At 39.7% G+C, this 22,362-nt stretch overlaps 1 non-coding gene across 1 annotated transcript; it reads left to right on the top strand.

Moving 5' to 3' along the window:
* Positions 1 to 621: 621 nt before the first annotated feature.
* On the top strand, positions 622 to 725 carry LOC112781111 (small nucleolar RNA R71). The gene has a single exon (XR_003191906.1). It is a non-coding gene; the product is annotated as a small nucleolar RNA R71 (small nucleolar RNA).
* Positions 726 to 22,362: the final 21,637 nt, after the last annotated feature.

The raw sequence follows: 22,362 nt of genomic DNA, 5'->3' as shown, positions 1-22,362 counted from the left end.
TTGTCATCAATTGATGGGTGATTCGGAGCAGATGTGCTGTTTTGGTTTTGATAAGCGTGTGGAGAAGTGTTGTTGTGGGGGTGTTGAGATGTCCTCTGTGTAAATTGCTGGTGAGCTGCATTGTTGTTGGGGTTGTAACGTCTCTGGTCTTGGTTTTGATCTTGCTCACTTCCCCACCTAAAGTTTGGGTGGTTTCTCCATCCAGGGTTGTAGGTCTTGGAGTATGGATCATAGTTTTTCCTTGGTGAATTCCCAATGTAGTTGGCTTGCTCCTGACTACCCTCTGCTTCTTCATTCACTCCTTCTTGGGTTGTTGATGAAGTTGAGATTGCTGCTACTTGGTTCATCTCCATCTTCTTGGTGAGGTCAGCCAGCTGTTGGGTAATGAGCTTGTTTTGGGCCAACAGAGCATCTACATTGTTTAGCTCCATTACTCCTCTTGTGTTTCCTCTTTCGGAAGCATAGAAGTAATCGTTCTCTACTACTGTTTCAATAACATCTATGGCTTCCTCAATAGTCTTCTTCTTGTTCAAAGATCCTCCGGATGAATGGTCTACGGCCTTCTTTGACTCATAAGAGAGCCCTTCATAGAAAATGTGCAGCAGCACCCATTCGTTGAACATGTCAGGTGGACACATCCTTGTTAAGTCTTTGAACCTCTCCCATGCTTCATATAGAGTCTCACCATCTTGTTGCCTGAAAGTTTGAACCTCAGCTCTAAGCCTAATAATTCGTTGAGGAGGGTAAAATCTTGCTAAGAATTTGTTTACCACGTCTTCCCAAGTTGTCAAGCTTTCCCTTGGGAAAGATTCCAGCCACTTGGCTGCCTTGTCCCTGAGTGAGAATGGAAATAAGAGCAGTCTATAGGCGTCAGGATGAACACCATTAGACTTCACTGTGTCACATATTCTCAGGAAGGTGGTCAAATGTTGATTGGGGTCTTCTTGAACACCTCCTCCAAACGAACAGTTGTTCTGAACAAGGGTGATGAGCTATGGTTTAAGTTCAAAGTTGTTGGCATGGATTGTTGGCTTTTGGATGCTACTTCCATAATTGCCTGGGTTTGGATTGATGTAAGAGCCCAAAACTCATCTATCCTCCCTAGCATGATTAGCTCCACCTCCTCCCCCATGGTTGTGATCCTCTTCTTCATGATGGTTTTCCATGTTATCTTCCATGTTTGGTTCAAAGAATTCCTCTTCTTTCTCAGCACCAACCACTTTCTTTCCTCTTGCCTCCCTCCTCAATCTAAGGGAGGTCCTCTCAGGTTCAGAATCGAAGGAAGTTAAAGCCCCGCTTCTTCTCCCTGTCATACAACCATCAAGTGCAAGCAAGAAAAGATAGGTGCAGAAAGTATTTTTGTCAGAATTACTGTTAGTTGTGGGTGATGCAATATATCAAACAGTTAGTGGGTTAGCAAACAGAATTGAAAATAACGAAGAAAAACAAAAGAGTAGAGGGGGAAGGGAAGAAGTTTAACTAAAACAGAAAGTAAATCACTCGAACAGAAAATGAAATTCACAAAATAAAAATGCTCAATCTAGTAATCTTCCAATTTGATCATTGTTGATGCACAATCAATCCCCGGCAACGGCGCCATAAACTTGATGCGGGTGGAAACTGTCTCTCAACAAATTTCCTTCGGCAAGTGTACTGAATTTGTCGTCAAGTAAAAACTCACAATAGAGTGAGGTCGAATCCCACAGGGATTGATTGATCAAGCAACTTTAATTAGAAGAATGTTCTAGTTGAGCGAATCCAGAATTTGGGTTGAGAGTTGCAGAAAATAAAATTGCAGGAATGTAAATAACAGAAAAGTAAATGCTAGAATTAAAGGACTAGAAGTAAATGACTGAAAATAAATTACAGAATTGTAAATGGGAATGGGGGATTTGCTCATAAAAGTAAATGACAAAAATTAAAGAGAATGGGTAAGATCAGAGATGGGGAGTTCATTGGGCTTAGGAGATATTGCAATTCTCCGGATCAAGTTCATTTTCATCTCTTCCTCAATCAATGCACTCATGGATCTCCTTGGCAATCTTAATTGATTGGATTACAATTTCTTGCAATTCAATCTCTCAAATCTTGATCAATAGCCAATTCCTTGGTCAATTGCTCATGAGAAGAGATGAAGTATGGTCACTGATTATACCACATGCATTTCCCAAATCAAGTATTGAGAGGGTTATAGTCACATACCCATCCAATACCCAATTTAGTCCAGCATGAGAAAGCATTTCTAGCTTGATCTCTTCATTCCTCTTTCAAGGTTCAGAAGAGATCCAAGGTTGAATAGCTTCTTTTCCAAGATAACTACTCAATTGGATGAAGATCGAAAGCCTTCAAGTAAAATCAAGAGAAAAGATAGAAGAAGAATAATGAAAATTAGTATTGATCTATCAAATTACAACAGAGCTCCTTAACCCAATGAAAGGGGTTTAGTTGTTCATAGCTCTAGAAAATGAAAACAAAGATGGAGAATACATCATAGAACTAGAAATTGCAGAGAATGTAAAATACAGAGAGTAGTTCTCTTTTTCCAACTTCGAGAACTCCTCAACAATTCAAAGCTACTCCTATATATACTACTTCTCTCAGTTTCTAGTTGGCTCTTCAAGTCTTGGGCCTTTGGATCTTAAGTTTGAAGCAGTTCTCTTCTTCATTTGGGCTTGGCTTTACTTGCAGAGAGAAAATGTGAAGTGGGCAGAGACTTTAGCTCAGGACGTTAGGGGTGTTAACGTTTAGTGAAAATATAAGTTCGAGAACGTTAGTGACAATCAACTTTCTCACTAACGTTACTAAATAAAAGCCACGTTAACTTCAATGTTAGTGGCATAAACGTTGCCACTAACGTTGCCTCTAAGTCCTTCGCACACGTTATTGAGACTTAACATTTCCAATAACTTTGAAAAGCCCCCTTTGTTCCCACGTTAGAGCCCACGTTAACTTAGTTAACGTGGCTCTTTAACGTGGGCTTGCCATCCTTCGAGAACGTTAGTGACACTCAACATTGTCACTAACGTTCCAAGGTGCCCCTATGTCTCACGTTAGAGTCCACGTTAACTAGGTTAACGTGGCTTCTAACGTGGCCATGCTTAGCCATCCCCAACGTTAGTGACAATGTTGAGTGTCACTAACGTTGGCCATTCTTTCACTCATCAACATTAGCTTCCACGTTAACTAAGTTAACGTGGAGGTTAACCTGGCTCCTTGGGGGGTTGTGTGGTTGCTTCCAATGTTAGTGACAATGTTGGGTGTCATTAACGTTGTCGACCACTCTTGCTTCTTACGTTAGCTCCCACGTTAACCAAGTTAACGTGGGAGTTAACGTGGTATATTTCTCCTTAGGCCAACGTTAGTGACAATGTTGAATGTAACTAACGTTGGCGTTTCTTCCCCTTTTTAACGTTAGAGGCCACGTATGAGCATTTGCCAACGTTAGTGACAATGTTAAGTGTCACTAACGTTGGCTCAACTTCCCTTCTCCACGTTAGAGTTCACGTTAACTTAGTTAACGTGAATCTTAACGTGGTCAATGATGGCTTCGAGAGCGTTATTGGCAATCACTTTTCTCATTAACTTTGCAAGTTACCTCCCATTCCTTGCTTCTTTTGGTCCTGAAATCAAGCAATAGAGTGCATCAAAGTTCTAGTCCAAGTCATGGGTAATGCAACATACAATTTGTCACTAAACTCATGCAAAATCCTCATGAAATAATGTAAAATGCACAATGTATGCTTAAATCAAGGTGTAAGTGAATATCTATCCAAAACTAGCTTATTTCCTAAAAAAATGCATGAAACTAACCTAAAAACAGTAAAGAAAAGGTCAGTGAAACTGGCCAAGATGCCCTGGCATCACGATCCCACAGAGATTGTTGGCTTGAAGCAAGCTATGGTTATTTTGTAACTCTTAGTCAGGATATCAATTATAATTATCAGTTGACTTTCGAATGAACAAAAGAGCATGGATTAAATAATACTTATTATGCAGTAATGGAAATATGTTGGAGTTTTGGAGATGCTTTGTCTTCTGATTCTCTGCTTTCCCCCTTTCTTCTTCTTCACGCACGCAAGGTTCCTCCTATGGCAAGCTGTGTGTTGGTGGATCACCGTTGTCAATGGCTACCATCCGTCCTCTCAGTGAAAATGGTCCAGGTGCGCTGTCACCGTACGGCTAATCATCTGTCAGTTCTCACTCATGCTGGAATAGGATCCATTTATCCTTTTGCGTTTATCACTACGCCCAACCCTTGTGAGTTTGAAGCTCATCACAGTCATTCAATCCCTGAATCCTACTCAGAATACCACAGACAAGGTTTAGACTTTCCGGATTCTCAAGAATGCTGCCAATGGATTCTAGCTTATACCACGAAGATTCTGATTATGGAATCCAAGAGATATTCATTCAATCGAAGGTAGAACAGAGGTGGTTGTCAGTCACACATTCATAGGTTGAGAATAGTGATGAATGTCACGGATCATCACATCCATCATATTGAAGTGCGAATGAACATCTTAGATAGAAATAAGCGTGTTTGAATAGAAAATAGAGATAATTGCATTAATTCATCGAGACACAGCAGAGCTCCTCACCCCCAACAATGGAGTTTAGAGACTCATGCCATCAAAGAGTACAAAGTTCAGATCTAAAAATGTCATGAGCTCCAAAATAAATCTCTAAAAGTTGTTTAAATACTAAACTAGTAACCTAGGTTTACCGAAAATGAGTAAACTAAGATAGATAGTGCATAAATCTACTTCTAGGGCCCACCTGGTGTGTGCTGGGGCTGAGACTTGAGCTTTACACGTGCCTAGGCTGTTTCTAGAGTTAAACTCCAGGTTGTAACCTATTTTTGACGTTTAACTCCAACTTGTAACCTGTTTCTGGCGTTTAACGCCAGAATGCAACATGGAACCGGTGTTGAACGCCAGTTTACGTCATCTATCCTTGATCAAAGTATGGACTATTATATATTTCTGAAAAGCCCTGGATGTCTACTTTCCAACGCAATTGAGAGCGCACCAATTGGGATTCTGTAGCTCCAAAAAATCTATTCTGAGTACAAAGAGGTCAGAATCCAACGGCATCAGCAGTTTTTTTTCAGCCTGAATCAGATTAATGCTCAGCTCCCTCAATTTCAGTCAGAAAATACCTGAAATTACAGAAAAATACACAAACTCATAGTAAAGTCCAGAAATATGAATTTTGCCTAGAAACTAATAAAAATATACTAAAAGTTGACTAAAACTTACTAAAAACTACATGAAATTAACCCCAAAAAGCGTATAAAATATCTGCTCATCACAACACCAAGCTTAAACTGTTGCTTGTCCCTAAGCAACTAGACAAATAAAATAGGATAAAAAGAAATCAAGAAGCAATAATATCTCAGAGTTTTAAGTGAAGCTCAGATTCTAATTAGATGAGCGGGACTAGTAGCTTTTTACTTCCAAACAGTTTTGGCATCTCACTTTATCCTTTGAAATTCAGAATGAATGGCATCCATAGGAACTCAGAATTCAGATAGTATTATTGATTCTCCTAGTTTAGTATGTTGATTCTTGAACACAGCTACTTCATGAGTCTTGGCCGTGGCCCTAAGCACTTTGTTTTCCAGTATTACCATCGGATACATCAATGCCACACAAAACTGGGTGAACCTTTTCAGATTGTTACTTAGCTTTGCTAAAGTCGCTAATTAGAGGTGTCCAGAGTTCTTAAGCACACTCTTTTGCTTTGGATCATGACTTTAACCACTCAGTCTCAAGCTTTTCACTTGGACCTGCATGCCACAAGCACACGGTTAGGGACAGCTTGGTTCAGCCGCTTAGGCCAGGATTTTATTCTTTTAGGCCTCCTATCCACTGATGCTCAAAGCCTTGGATCCTTTTATACCCTTGCCTTTTGGTTTTAAGGGCTAATGGCTTTTTCTGCTTGCTTTCTTCCTTTTTTTTCTTTTTTTTTCGCAAGCTTTTGTATCACTGCTTTTTCTTGCTTCAAGAATCAATTTTATGATTTTTCAGATTATCAATAACATTTTTCTTGTTCATCATTCTTTCAAGAGCCAACAATTTAACATTCATAAAATTCAATATAAAAAATATGCACTGTTCAGGCATTCATTCAGAAGACAAAAAGCATTGCCACCACATATAAATAATTAGAATTTTCCTTATTAGAAACTCGAAAAAAAAAATTTATTGCCTCCTTATTCTAAAAATCTGCTATTTTATTCATGTTTGATGATGATGAGAAAAATAAATTATGCTTAATTGGAGATAAAATCAAAATAGAGATACTAATTATTACTACTCATATATGACTTCTAAGGTAAATTTCTAATGAGAATAATTATCACAGAGTTAAGGCTAAGATTAGAACTCAACAACCTTAATTTGGGAGGTGGATGCCTCTTAGTCTGTGGAGTGCTTGGCCCTTCAAGAGATAGCTTCTGGCGCTTCAGTTCCTTCAGTTCACGCCCTTGCTCTTCTTGTTCCTAGCAGTTTACAGAGCATGCTATTTTGATTTTGCTATTCTTCCTTCAGTTGATCCACAATTCTTGCAACTTGGTGACAGATGCTTCTAGGCTTCCCATATTCAATTTGAGGGATTTTCGGGAGGAACTCCTGTGCTCTCCTCTTGATGGGGTTGTCCTGCACTTGTTGTCCTTCCATAGACTTTTTGGTGATTGGTTCTCGACTGAGATATACTCATCTACTCCCATTTTTACCCAGAATCTTTACATAACAGAGAGACCAACTTGGATAAGCCAATCTGGCATCTTTGGAGTTCTTTTTGCAATTTTGTAAAGCTCACAAGAATCAGCTGATGAACTTCCACTTCTTTTTCCAGATAATGCAATGAATCTCACTGCTCTTCTGATGGTGACCTCAGAGCGGTTGCTAGTGGGAATTATAGAGCGCCCAATGAAGTCAACCAGCCTCTGGCGACTGGTTTGAGATCTCCTCTTTTGAGTTGTTTGGGCACCCTTTGTGTTGGTTGTCCATTTGCTCCAGGAGCATATGTCCTCTAGGATTTGTCCAAGCTCAGGTTTGTCTCATCATTCTCCTATTAAAGGAGTCTGGGTCATCTTGCAGTTGAGGCAGCTTGAAGATCTCCTTTATTTTGTCAGAGTGGGTGTGAACAATCTTCCCTCTGACCAGAGTTCTATAGTCATAGAATGCGGTTCTGATATTCTCTGCTATCCGTCTGCCACAGATTTGCGTAGAATTCCTGAACCATGCTTCTTCCCACCTTTGTTTTAGGATTAGCTAGGACTTCCAGCTCCTGTTTCGAATTTGCTCTTGGATCTCCGGATATTCGTCTTCTTTCAGATGAATTTAACTTCTGGATCACTGACCTTAGATCCATTATTTTGTAGTAATGGTCTGAATGTTCTTTGGTTAAGAACTTCCCTTGATTCCACAGTGGTTTTGGAATATTCTCTTTCTTGCCTCTTGAGTTGGTTTGTTTTCCCTTAGGGCCATATCTTAGTGGGTATTGGCTTAGTGATCACGATAAACACACCAAACTTAGAGGTTTGCTTGTCCTCAAGCAAAAGAAAGAAAGGAGAGGGAATGAGGAGAGCCAAGTTCGACTTGTGAAGGAGAGGGGGGGAGGCCGAACCAGATTTAAAGGGAAGGGGGTGGGTTTCAAAATTTTGAAAAGATATGATAGAAAAATGATTGTAAAAGATAAGTATGATAGGAAAAGATGTAATTTAAAATTGAAAATATGAAAGATTTTGAAAAAGATAGCTTTGTTTGGAAAAAGATTTGTGAAGATTTGAAAAAGATATTGATGAGTTGAAAAATTTTAGAAGGAAAAGAGATAGATTTGTTTTGAAAAGATTTGAAAGAATTGAAGAGGATTAAAAAAGTTTATGAATTAAGATACATTTGATATATTTGAAAAAGATTTGAAAAATTAGGATTTGTAATATGTTTATGCAAGAAATCATGAATTGAAACATAAAAATGGAAAAAATTTGAATGAAAACGAATCGCTACTCCCCACAATCCTGGAGTTAAACGCCCAACTGCTGCATGTTTTGGGCGTTTAACGCCCAGTGGTGCTTGGTCTGGGCGTTTAACGCCCAGCTGTTGCTTCCAGCTGGCGTTAAACGCCAGAAACTCCTTCGTTACTGGGGCATTTTTCTAAACGCCCAGATGGCTATCTCTACTGGCGTTAAACGCCCAGTAGATGCTCCTTTTGGGCGTTTAACGCCCAATTGTCTCTTATTGGCTTTTCTTGCCAGTGAGCTTTTTTTCTGTTTTGTGTCTGAATCCTTCTGTAACCCTGTGAACTTATGCAATTGATTCTTTACCTTGAAGATTAATTTATATTAAAATGTAATAAGAAAAAAATAAATAAGAAAAAGTTTTGCTAATGGCTGGGTTGCCTCCAGCAAGAGCTTCTTTATTGTCTTTAGCTGGACCTTGCTGAGCTTTTAATCTAGCCTCAGCCTTGAGCATCTTGCTCAACATTCCTTCAAGATAATGTTTGATTCTCTGTCCATTAAATGAACTTCTTATTAGAATCAATGTCTTGAAGCTCCACATAGCCATATGGTGACACACTTGTAATCACATATGGTCCCCTCCACCGGGATTTCAGTTCCCGGGGAATAGCCTGAGCCTAGAGTTAAATAGCAGAACTTTATGTCCTGGTTCAAAGACTCTAGATGACAGCTTTCTGTCATGCCATCTTTTTGCTTTCTCCTTGTAGATTTGGCATTTTCGAAAGTAGGAGTCTGAATTTCTCTAGCTCATTCAGCTGGAGCAATCTTTTTTCTCCAGCTAATTTGGCATCAAAGTTTAGGAATCTAGTTGCCCAGTAGGCTTTGTTCCAGTTCCACGGCAGATGACAAGCCTTACCATACACAAGCTAGTATGGAGAGGTCCCTATAGGAGTCTTAAATGCTGTTCTGTAAGCCCACAGAGCATCATCCAAGCTTCTTCCCAATCCTTTCTACGGGTACTTACAGTCCGTTCCAGGATTCTTTTTAGTTCTTTTTAGAGATTTCAGCTTCCCATTTGTCTGTGGTTGATATAGAGTTGCCACTTTGTGGCTAATTCCATACCGGACCATGGCAGAGTAAAGCTATTTGTTGCAGAAGTGAGTGCCCCATCACTGATTAATAATCTAGGGACACCAAACCTGTTGAAGATATGTTTCTGGAGAACTTCAGCACGTCTTAGTATCATTAGTGGGTGTGGCAATGGCCTCTACCCATTTGATATATAGTCGACTGCAACCAGAATATAAGTTTGAGTATGATGGTGGGAAAGGCCCCAAGAAGTCAATACCCCAAACATCAAACAACTCAATCTCCAAGATCTCTTGTTGAGGCATGGCGTAACCATGAGGCAGAATACCAGCTCGCTGGCAACTGTCACAGTTACGTACAAACTCTCGGGAATCTTTATAAAGGGTAGGCCAGTAGAAACCACATTGGAGGACCTTGGTGGCTGTTCGCTCACCTCCGAAATGACCTCCATATTGTGACCCATGGCAATGCCATAAGATCTTCTGTGCTTCTTCTCTAGGCACACACCTACGGATTATTCCGTCTGCACATCTCTTAAAGAGATAGGGTTCATCCCACAAGTAGTACTTTGCATCAGTAATTAATTTTTTCTTTTGTTGCCTGCTGTACTCCTTGGGTATGAACCTTGCAGCTTTATAGTTTGCTATGTCTGCAAACCATGGTGTTTCTGAATGGCGAACAAATGCTCATCCGGAAAGGTTTCAGAGATCTCAATAGGGGGAAGAACGCCCCTTCTACTGGTTCTATTCAGGACAGTGGTCAGCCACTTGGTTTTCTGTCCCTTTTCTGTCTCTTATTTCTATATCAAACTCTTGCAGAAGCAACACCCATCTTATGAGCCTGGGTTTTGAATCCTGCTTTGTAAGTAGATATTTAAGAGCAGCATGGTCAGTGTACATAATCACTTTTGATCCTACTAAGTATGATCTAAACTTGTCAATGGCATAAACCACTGTAAGCAATTCTTTTTCTGTGGTTGTGTAATTTTTCTAGACGTCATTTAAAACATGGCTAGCATAATAAATGACATGTAGAAGCTTGTCATGCCTCTGCCCCAATACTGCACCAATGGCATGATCACTGGCATCACACATCAATTCGAATGGTAATGTCCAGTCTGGTGCAGAAATAACTGGTGCTGTGACCAGCTTAGCTTTCAGAGTTTCAAACGCCTGCAGACACTCTGTGTCAAACACAAATGGCGTGTCAGAAGCTAGCAGATTGCTCAGAGGTTTTGCGATTTTTGAAAAATCCTTTATAAACCTCCTATAAAATCCTGTATGCCCTAGAAAGCTTCTGATTGCCTTAACATTGGCAGGTGGTGGTAATTTTTCAATTACTTCCACTTTAGCTTGATCCACCTCTATTCCCTTGTTTGAAATTTTATGCCCAAGGACAATCCCTTCAGTCACTATAAAGTGACATTTTTCCCAGTTTAAAACCAGGTTAGTCTCTTGGCATCTTTTCAAAACTAGTGTCAGGTGATCAAGACAGGAGCTGAATGAGTCTCCATATACTGAGAAGTCATCCATGAAGACTTCCAGAAATTTTTCCACCATATCAGAGAAAATAGAGAGCATGCATCTCTGAAAGGTTGCAGGTGCATTACACAGCCCAAATGGCATCCTTCTGTAGGCAATACTTCAGATGGACATGTAAATACAGTTTTCTCTTGATCCTGGGGATCTACTACAATTTGGTTGTAACCTGAATAGCTATCCAAAAAGCAGTAAAAATTATGACCTGCTAGTCTCTCTAGCATCTGGTCTATGAATGGTAAAGGAAAATGATCCTTTCTGGTGGCTGTATTGAGCCTTCTGTAGTCAATACACATGCGTCACCCTGTAACTGTTCTTGTAGGAACCAGTTCATTTTTTCATTATGAACCACTGTCATGCCTCCCTTTTTGGGGACAACTTGAACAGGGCTCACCCAGGGGCTATCAGAAATAGGATAAATAATCCTAGCCTCCAGTAACTTGGTGACCTCTTTCTGCACTACTTCCTTCATGGCTGGATTTAACCGCCTCTGTGGTTGAACCACTGGCTTAGCATCATCCTCCAATAGGATCTTGTGCATGCATCTGGCTAGGCTTATGCCCTTAAGGTCACTTATGGACCACCCAAGACCTGTCTTGTGTCTCCTTAGCACTTGAAGTAGTGATTCCTCTTCCTGTGAATTCAAAGCAGAGCTTATGATCACTGGAAAAGTGTCACCTTCTCCCAGAGATGCATATTTCAAGGATGGTGGTAATGGTTTGAGCTCGGGTTTAGGAGGTTTTTCCTCTTCCTGAGGAATTTCCAGAGGCTCCTTCAATTCCTCTAAATCCCCAGATCAGGCTGAACATCTTTAAAGATGTCTTCCAGCTCTGATTCGAGACTCGCAGCCATGTTGATCTCCTCTACTAAAGAGTCAATAAGATCAACTTTCATGCAGTCTTTTGGTGTGTCTGGATGCTGCATGGCTTTGACAGCATTCAACTTAAACTCATCCTCATTGACTTTCAGGGTTACTTCCCCCTTTTGGATATCAATGAGAGTTCGTCCAGTTGCTAGGAAGGGTCTTCCTAGAATGAGAGTAGCACTCTTGTGCTCCTCCATTTCCAGTACTACAAAGTCAGTGGGGAAGGCGAATGGCCCAACCTTGACAATCATGTCTTCAATCACGCCTGATGGGTATTTATTGGAGCCACCAGCAAGTTGGAGACATATCCGGGTTGGTTTGACTTCTTCAGTTAAACCAAGCTTTCTGATAGTGGATGCAGGTATTAGATTGATACTTGCCCCAAGATCACATAGAGCTGTCTTGGTGCAATTACCTTCTAATGTGCATGGTATCATGAAGCTCCCGGGATCTTTAAGCTTTTCTGGGAAGCTTTTCAGAATGACTGCATTGCATTCTTCAGTGAGGAGAACTCTTTCAGTTTCTCTCTAATCCTTCTTATGACTCAAGATCTCTTTCATGAACCTGGCATAAGAGGGTATTTGCTCAAGTGCCTCTGCAAACGGAATCTTTATTTCAAGAGTCCTGAGATAGTCTGCAAAGCGAGCAAATTGCTTATCCTACTCCTCTTGGCGGAGTTTTTGAGGATAAGGCATCTTGGCTTTGTATTCCTCAACCTTGGTTGCTGCAGATTTATTTCCTACAGAGGTGGTTGGGGAAGCCTTTTTAGATGGGTTGTTATCAGCACTTGTGTGTGTCTGATCCCACACTGGCGTTTGAATGCCAGGGGTGGAAGCTGGACTAGCATTGGATGCCAACTCCTTACCTGTTCCTGGCGTTTGAACGCTAGAACTGAGCTTCCTTTGGGCGTTTAACGCCAACTCCTTGCTTGTTTGTGGTGTTTGAACGCCAGAACTGAGCATTGGTTGGGCGTTTAACGCCAGCTCTCCATCCTTTTCTGGCGTTTGAGCGCCAGAATCATTCCTCTCTGGGCTCTTACTATCCTCAGAGGGATTTTGGATGATATTTTGCTCATCCTCTGTCAGTTGTTCTTTCCTTGGCTTTCTGATGTTCTGAAGCAAGGTATTTAATGTTTTCCTACTTCTTAATTGAACTGCCTGGCATTCTTCTATTATCTGCTTTGATAACTGCTGTTTTGTCTGATTCAATTGTGCCTCCATATTTTTATTACCATTTTTAGTGTCTTGTAGCATCTCCTTGAATTCTGCTAGCTGTTTTGTTAGAAAGCACAATTGTTGATTGAGTTCAGCAACTTGTTCTGGAGGACCAAGTTCAGTAGACACTGCTTTGGCTTCTTCTTTTATGGAGGACCCATTACTTATGTATAGATGCTGGTTTCTGGCAACTATATCAATAAGCTCTTGAGCCTCTTCAATAGTTTTCCTCATGTGTATAGATCCACCAGCTGAGTGGTCTAGGGACATCTGAGCTCCTTCTGTAAGCCCATAGTAGAAGATGTCTAATTGCACCCAGTCTGAAAATAATTCAGAGAGGCATTTCCTTAGCATCCCTCTGTACCTCTCCTAGGCATTATAAAGGGATTCATTATCCTCTTGTTTAAAGCCTTGGATGTCCAGCCTTAGCTGTGTTATCCTTTTTGGAGGGAAATATTGATTCAAAAATTTGTCTGATAACTGTTTCCATGTCCTTATGCTTGCTGTGGGTTGGTTATTTAACCACCTTTTAGCTTGATCTTTTACAGCAAACGAAAATAGTAACAGTCTGTATACATCCTGATCTACCTCTTTGTCACGTAATGTGTCAGCAATTTGCAAGAATTGTGCCAGAAACTCAGTAGGTTCTTCCTGTGGAAGACCAGAATACTGGCAGTTTTGCTGCACCATGACAATGAGCTGAGGATTTAGCTCAAAACTACCTGCTTTGATGGAAGGTATACAGATACTACTCCCATATGCAGTAGTAGTGAGGTTAGCATATGACCCCAGAGTCCTTCTGGACTGCTCATTTTCACTTAGATCCATGACGGAGAAAGGGAGATGATGTGAATTGCAAGTAAAATATATATTTATTATTTGTTGTTTTTATTTTATTGAAGTAGAACAAACCAAATTATTAAGATAAATAAAAACAATAAGATAAAATAGAATAAAATAATTAGAAATTTAAATGTAATTTTCGAAAACCAAGGGAAAAATAAATTTAAAAATGAGAATAATTGCTTAATTGAGAAGATTTGAAAAACTTTGTATATGATTTTTGAAAAAGATTTTGAATTTTAAAAGGATTTGATTTTAAAACAAAAATCTGAATTTTTAAAAGTATTTTTCGAAAATTAAATTTAAAGTAAAGAGAAAAGATATTTTTGAATTTAATGAGGAAAGAGAAAAACAATAAAATGACACAGGACTTAAAGTTTTTAGATCTAATGCTCCTTATTTTCAAAAATTTTGGAGGGAAAACACCAAGGAACACCAAACTTAAAAATTTTAAGATCAAAACATAAGGAAGACTCAAGAACACTCTGAAGACTCACAAGAACAACAAGAACATGAAGAAAGGACACCAAACTTGAAATTTTTAGAAAACCAAAAAAAATTTTTGAAAACTAAAGAAAAGTTAACAGGAGAACACCAAACTTAAAGTTTGGCACAAGATTTATTTAAAGAAAAATTATTTTTGAAAAAGTTTTAAAAAAGGATAGCCAATTACTAAGAACATAAGCACAACGCTCTAGCCAATTGAGCTATAAATTTTACGTGTTTTAACAAGGTATTTAATAAATAAAAGTTTTTTTTTGAAACTAAAAATTCGAAAAAGCACAAGAAAAACAAGAAAAGACACAAAACAAGACAAACCAAAGATTAAAGAAGGAAAATAAACAAGAACAACTTGAAGATTAAGAAAGAACAATGAACACAAATTCAAAAATTTAAAAGAAAAGAAAATAAAATAAAATAAATAAAAAAAAATGCAATTGACACCAAACTTAAAATATGAAACTAAACTCAAATAGAAAAACTCAATTATCAGTTTATAAAATTTTCGAAAAATTTAAAAAGAAAAAAAAAAGATAAAAAAAATTTTTCAACCAAAAACAATAATAGAAGACTCTAAACCAAAAAGAAAAATTTTTCCTAATCTAAGCAACAAAATAAACCGTCAGTTGTCCAAACTCGAACAATCCCCGGCAACGGCGCCAAAAACTTGGTGCACGAATTGCGAATCACACTTTTCACGACTCGTACCACTAACCAGCAAGTGCACTGGGTCGTCCAAGTAATACCTTACGTGAGTAAGGGTCGAATCCCACGGAGATTGTTGGCTTGAAGCAATCTATGGTTATCTTGTAACTCTTAGTCAGGAAATCAATTATAATTATCTGTTTGAATTGCGAAGAATAAAAGAGCATGAATTAAATACTTGTTATGCAGTAATGGAGAATATGATGGAGTTTTGGAGATGCTTGTCATCTGAATCTCTGCTTTCCTACTGTCATCTTCGTCACGCACGCAAGTTTCCTCCTATGGCAAGCTGCGTGTTAGTGGATCACCGTTGTCAATGGCTACCATCCGTCCTTTCAGTGAAAATGGTCCAAGTGCGCTGTCACCGCATGGCTAATCATCTGTCGGTTCTCGATCATGCTGGAATAGGATCCATTGTTCCTTTTGCGTCTGTCACTACGCCCAACACTAGCGAGTTTGAAGCTCGTCACAGACATTCAATCCTTGAATCCTACTTGGAATACCACAGACAAGGTTTAGACTTTTTGGACTCTCAAGAATGCTGCCAATGGATTCTAGCTTATACCACGAAGATTCTGATTAATGAATCGAAGAGATACTCATTCAATTGAAGGTAGAATGGAGGTGGTTGTCAGGCATGCGTTCATAGGTTGAGAATGGTGATGAGTGTCACGGATCATCACATCCATCATATTGAAGTGCGAATGAACATCTTAGATAGAAACAAGCGTGTTTGAATAGAAAACAGAAATAATTGCATTAATTCATCAGGACACAGCAGAGCTCCTCACCCCCAACAATGGAGTTTAGAGACTCATGCCGTCAAAGAGTACAAAGTTCAGATTTGAAATGTCATGAGGTACAAAACAAATCTCTAAAAGTTGTTTAAATACTAAACTAGTAACCTATGTTTACAGAAAATTAGTAAACTAAGATAGATAGTGCAGAAAATCACTTCTGGGGCCCACTTGGTGTGTGCTGGGGCTTAGACTTGAGCTTTACACGTGCCTAGGCTGTTTCTAGAGTTAAACGCCAGGTTGTAACTTGTTTCTGGCGTTTAACTCCAACTTGTAACCTGTTTCTGGCGTTTAACACCAGAATGTAACATGGAACTGGCGTTGAATACCAGTTTACGCCATCTATCCTTGAGCAAAGTATGGACTATTATATATTGCTAGAAAGCACTGGATGTTTACTTTCCAACGCAATTGAGAGCGCGCCATTTGGACTTCTGTAGCTCTAGAAAATCCATTTCGAGTGCAGGGAGGTCAGAATCCAATAGCATCTACAGTCCTTTTTCAGCCTGAATCAGATTTTTGCTCAGCTCCCTCAATTTCAGCCAGAAAATACCTGAAATCACAGAAAAACAAACAAACTCATAGTAAAGTCCAGAAATATGAATTTTTTCCTAGAAACTAATAAAAATATACTAAAAACTAACTAAAACATACAAAAAACTACATGAAATTACCCTCAAAAAGCATATAAAATATTCGATCATCAATCCCTAATTCTCCCATCTACGCGTAAGTGCGTATGGCGCTTCCACGCCAATCCTTAATTTCCTCCACCCATGCGGACGCGCACGGTGCGTGCACGCGTGGATTCGAATTTTTACTTACCCAGGGACGCGACGCCCTAGCGCATTCGCGCAAAACCCCCTTCGTCCCTCACCCAACGTCTCTCCTTCTCCCTTTCACCCATAACCACCACCATCATCTCCATAACCAGCCTCCCTCCAGCGACCTACGGCGCACACCACTGCCGCCATTGCCATGCGTCCCAGCCCCCTCTTCCTCGCCCTCACCCCACTTCCTCGCTCTCCCACTCTCTCTCACTCCTCTGCCTCCTCCTCTCTATTTTCTCTCACTTCGCCTCTGCTCCGTCACGGCCCTCGACACCTGCGACCCCATTGTCATCGGCAAACTCCCCGGTGACATCCCAGGCTACCGTCCTTGCCCTGGCCGCTCTTCTTTCCTGTTCCACTTCCTCTCTGTCTCCCGTGTTTCTGCCCCCTGTTCTACTCCTTTATTGTGTTACATTAATTTTTATTAATTTAGTTTCGTTAGCTTAGTTAGTTAGTTTAGTTTACTTTAGGTGGTTAGCGAATCTGGGCTGAGTAGTGGATTTAGGATTGATTAAATATTTTGCTACTGTGTGAAATTACTCTGTTCCATTGCCTTGCTTGTGCTGTATGCTTGGCATGCCATTATTGAGTATTGCTTTGCTCATGGATACTGGTTGTTTACTTGTTCATAACTACTTGTTGGCTGATTTAGTTTAAATCTCTCTCTAATGCTTTGCTGCTACACTATTGGCTTGATTGCCCCAGTCATATGAACTCATACATGATCTTTGTACTTTTGACTTTTGATGAATTTATATAGAATCTGATTTGACTGTTTAAATTTAGGATTTAGCCAATGTACTGCTAAAATGCTGCCGAATTTTTCTTAACCATGTTTCTTGAATTGACAATGTTTGATGGATGTAACAAACTTCTATTTGATGATTTCTGTGTCAGATAAAATTGTGTCGTCTAAATGGTTTTGAAAATTCGTCAAGAACAGGTTCTTTGGTCATGCCTCTAATACTCCTTGCTTGCTTGCAATGCTAACTCGCATATATGCATTGCATGATTGAGAATTGAGCCTAATTTGCTTGCTTCACAAGATTGATGAGTTCTTCTATCTATGTGGCCACTGTGATTCAATTCCTTTATGCCCAAATTACCCTTGGTCACATAGCGCATGAATTTTTCAAAAATTTGAGTTGTCAAAAATTTTTCAAATCTCATCCCAATCTTTGTGACTTGCATGCATTGTTGGAATTGGTGTTAAATATGCTTGATTTACTTGTTTTTCAAGGTTTCGCTTTCACCAACACCAATTCACATAACTCTAGTGATCCTTGCATTGATTGATGGTTTGTTCTATATTAGTTGCTTTTTAGCTACACCATAATTCATCATCAATGACTTGATGCATTTCATGATTGTGAACATGCTTACATTCCTATTTTGTGCATTCTTTTTTGAATTGAGCTTGTAACCACCATATCACTGATTTTCAAACTGATTTCTAACTTTAATCTGTTTAACCAACTAACTTCTTTTGGTTTTCAACCTAACTCTTTTGATCATTATTTTGGATATGGTGTTTCCTAGACTTGATGAACATGTAATGTGCAAATGTGGGTTGAATTCTTGGTTTGAAGTATGATTTGAATTCTGAATTTTGTTGCTTGCATTCCAAGAAATCTCCTTTCCTTATTCACTTCATGAATATGCTTTGCTTTGAGTTCTTTGTATCTACTTGGCTATCTGCTTATATTATATCATCTCTATTTTTCAGGATGTCAGACAAAGGAAAGGCTATAGCCACCACTTCCAAAAAGAGAAAGCGCTCTAAGTCCTCTACCCCCCTCTCCCTATGCAAATTATGCTAAGAATCCGTTGAATGAGGTCGACAAGGGAAATCAGCTGCTACCACCCACTGACCCAATCAAAATTCCAAACCTCTACTGTGAGCTTCCTTCTCTGACTTTCGGAAGAAAAATCTGAACATTGAGAAGAAACTGCTTCATCCCTATGATGTGAGGCGTGCCATTAACGCCCGCATTCTGGAGTTAGGATTGGACTTTGTTGACAGAGATTTGGAGAGGGTGAACACTTCATGGGTGAGAGAATTTTATTGCAACTTCTTTCGAGCCAATATTGATTCAGTGCAGCTGCGGGGTAGAGAGATTATAATCACTGAGGATGCTATTGAGGATGCACTGCTTTGCCACCATCGTCCTGATGAGACTTGTGCCTATAGGCAGGCAGAGGTAGCTATCCTCTCCATGACTTTTGACTATGAGGCGCTTAAGCGCGTGATTGCCACACCAGACGCTCCTTGGGTGATAGATTCGAACAACAAGAAGCCCAAGGGGATGTGCTTTGCTTATCTGACGAAGGAGGCCAAGACCTGGCAGCATATCTTCGCCCAATATGTCTTTTCCCCCACTCACTTCTCAAAGATTTTGATGGATATGCTAGTTCTAATTGGGTGTGTAATGGAAGGGAAGGAGGTAAACTTCCCCCGACTGATCAGGCATAGTATGTGGAGAGCTCATATTCGCGGTTTGGTACCCTTCCCTACACTGGTCACCAGCATGATTGAGCTGGCAGGAAAGTAAATTACTCAAATGAACTTAAATCAAACAAAATAAAAACAAATGCTCAATCTAGTTATCCACCAATTTAATCATTGTTGATACAAAATCAATTCCCGACAACGGTGCCATAAACTTGATGCACGGAAACTTGTCCTTTAACAAATCTCGCTCGGCAAGTATATCGAATTGTCGTCAAGTAAAAACTCACAATAGAGTGAGGTCGAATCCCACAAGGATTGATTGGTCAAGGAACTTTAATTGGAAGAATGCTCTAGTTGAGCTAAGCAGAAATTGGGTTGAGAATTGTAGGAAATTGAATGGCGGGAAAGTAAATTGCAGAAAATAAATGACAGAAGGTAAATTGCAGAATCTTAAATGGGGAAGGGGAGTTTAGCATGAAAGTAAATAGCAGAAAGTAAAGAGAATGGGTAAGATCAGAAATGGGGAGTTCATTGGGCTTAGGAGATGTTGCATTCTCCGGATCAAGTTCGTTTTCATCTCTTCCTCAATCAATGCATTCATTGATCTCCTTGGCAATCTTAAGTGATTGAATTCCAATTCCTTGGTAATTCAATCTCTCAAATCAGATCAATAGCCAATTCCTTGGTCAAATTGCTCATGAGAAGAGATGAAGTATGGTCATTGATTATACCACATGTATTTCCAAATCAAAGTATTGGGAGAATTGTATGTCACCATATCCGCCCAAACCCCAATTTGGTCCAACATGAGAAAGCAATTCTAGCATGATCTCTTCATTCCTCTTCCAAGGTTCAGAAGAGATCCAAGTATGAATAGCTTCTTTTTCAAGATAACTACTCAATTGGATGAAGATTGAAAGCTTTCTAGTAAAATCAAGAGAAAAGAGAGAAGAAGGATAATGAAAACTATTATTGATCCATCAAATTACAACAGAGCTCCCTAACCCAATTAAAGGGGTTTAGTTGTTCATAGCTCTGGGAATGAAAAGCATAGATGGAGAGTACATTCTAAAAGTTGCAGAGAAAGTAAAATACAGAGAGTAATTCTAATAATGCCAAAAGCTCTTTTCTAGTTCAAAGCTCTCACTATTTATACTATTCTTCTGATCTTCTAGTTGGCTCTTCAAGTCTTGGATATGAGCCTTTGGATCTTGAGTTGAAGCAGTTATCTTCTTCAGTGGGCTTAGCTTTACTTGCAAAGAGAAAGTGTGTAGTAGGCAGGGATTCTAGCTTAGGACGTTAGTGGCGTTAATGTTAAGTGAAAGTGTGGGTTCGAGAACGTTAGTGACAATCACCTTTTTCACTAACATTTCTCACCCAAGAATGGTCCACGTAAACTTCAACGTTAGTGGCACCAACGTGACCACTAACGTTGCCTCTTGGTCCTTCGCACACATTATTAGGACTTACTTTTTTCAATAACGTTGAGAATCCTCCTTTCTCCCTACATTAGAGTTCACGTTAGTGTGGCTAACGTGACCTTTAACGTAGGTTTGCCACATCTTCGAGAACGTTAGTGACACTTACCTTTGTCACTAACGTTCCAAAATGCCCCTACTTCCCACATTAGAGTTCATGTTAACTAGGTTAACGTGGCTTCTAACGTGGTATTGCTAGCCATCTCCAACGTTAGTGACAAAGGTGAGTGTCACTAACATTGGCTCGTCATCCCTTTTACTCACGTTAGCTTCCACGTTAATGTAGTTAACGTGGGAGTTAACGTGGCTCATAGTGGCTCATCCCAACGTTAGTGACAAAGGTGAGTATCACTAATGTTGGCGATTCTTTGCTCCCTCCACGTTAGAGTCCACGTTAACTGAGTTAACGTGGCAACTAACATGGCTCAAAGTGGCTTAGCTCAACGTTAGTGACAAAGGTGAGTGTCACCAACGTTGGTCATTCTTTTGTTTCCCCACGTTAGAGTCCACGTTAACTGAGTTAACGTGGCTCTTAACGTGGCCAATATGAGCTTGGTCAAACGTTAGTGACAAAGGTGAGTGTCACTAACGTTGGCTTCATTTTCTTCTTCCATGTTAACTACCACGTTAATGTAGTTAACGTGGCAATTAACGTGGGCTGTGATGGCTTCAAGGACGTTATTGGCGATTACTTTTCTCATTAACGTTGCAAGCTAGCTCCCCTTCCACGTTAGAGGTCACGTTAGTTAGACTAACGTGGCTGCTAACGTGGTTCTTCCTTGCTTCCTTTGTCCTGAAATCAAGCAATAAAGTGCATCAAAGTTCTAGTCCAAGTTATGAGACATGCATCATCTAATTTTTCATTCAATTCATGCATAATTCTCATGAAATCATGTAAAATTCACAATGTTTGCTTGAATCAAGATGTAAGTAATTATTTACCCAAAACTTGCTTATTTCCTAAGAAAATGCATGAAACTACCTAAAACCATAAAGAAAAGGTCAGTGAAACTGGCCAAAATGCCCTGGCATCAACACATCCTAACTTACCTAAGCTAATCAAGGATCCAAATTTTGGAACATTCATGGTTTTTCACTTAGGGTTGTGGATGTGCTCTATTTAAGAACAAAAAGGATTTATCATAGGCTCAAAATTGGTTAGCAATGGTAGATAAAAGGATTAAGGCCATTTGGGAAAAGTGACTACTGAATTGATGGCCTCAATCATGTAAATGCATTCATACACAAAGTAATGGACATATAAAATCAGACAAAGCAAGGATCACAATCATAGAGAGAGAGATATGCCCACAAGAATAAGAATTAATGGTTAGAAGATGTAACCATGCAGTAGGCTCAAAACTTACATGTTTGTGTTCTTAGCTCAATCACTATGTTCCAAAATACATTCTTAAAGTAAGTTCGCTGCAAAAAATTTTTCAAAAATTGGTAGGGTACCCCAAAACACAGTTTTTTGGGGAAGAAGTTATTGTTTTGACCAAGCAACTCTATAGAAACTAGCTATCATGCAAGGAGTATTTACAAGCAAAACTAACTACACATGCAATGTACTAACAATGTACTAACTACTAAGCAAAAGATAAATCCATGGGTATTGAAAGGAAGAGATTGTTACCCATGGAGATCGGTTGAACGACCTCCCCACACTTAAAAATTAGCACGTTCCTCCGTGCTACGAATAATGCGCAAAGGGCGGTCGGGATCGGAACCGTCACTATCCTCTCCTTCAGAGCTCCCATCACTTGGGTTTGAGGTGGATGTGAATATTTCGGGTTCATCCATGCTAGGGGTAACACAACGCAGAAGCTTCTTGATGTAAGTGTATCGGCGTTGATTGCGCTGTTCATATCTATCAAGCTTCCGGTGTAGATCTTCTATCCTCTGAAGTGTTGATCTTTGCCGTGGTGGTGATGATGAAGTGGAAGGGATAGTAGATGGAAGGGCTATGTCAAGGCTTGGGTTGTTCATGGGAAGATGTAAGTATTTTCTGCTTGGGACCACATCGCCCTTAGCCGGAACTATAATCTTCCTGTCCTTGGCTTCCCAAGGAACACCTGCAGCAG

This window comes from Arachis hypogaea, chromosome 19 (assembly GCF_003086295.3).
Source record: "Arachis hypogaea cultivar Tifrunner chromosome 19, arahy.Tifrunner.gnm2.J5K5, whole genome shotgun sequence".
Taxonomy (NCBI): Eukaryota; Viridiplantae; Streptophyta; class Magnoliopsida; order Fabales; family Fabaceae; genus Arachis; species Arachis hypogaea.
Note: the sequence above shows the minus strand (reverse complement) of the source record. Positions and strands in the feature narration are given on the sequence as shown.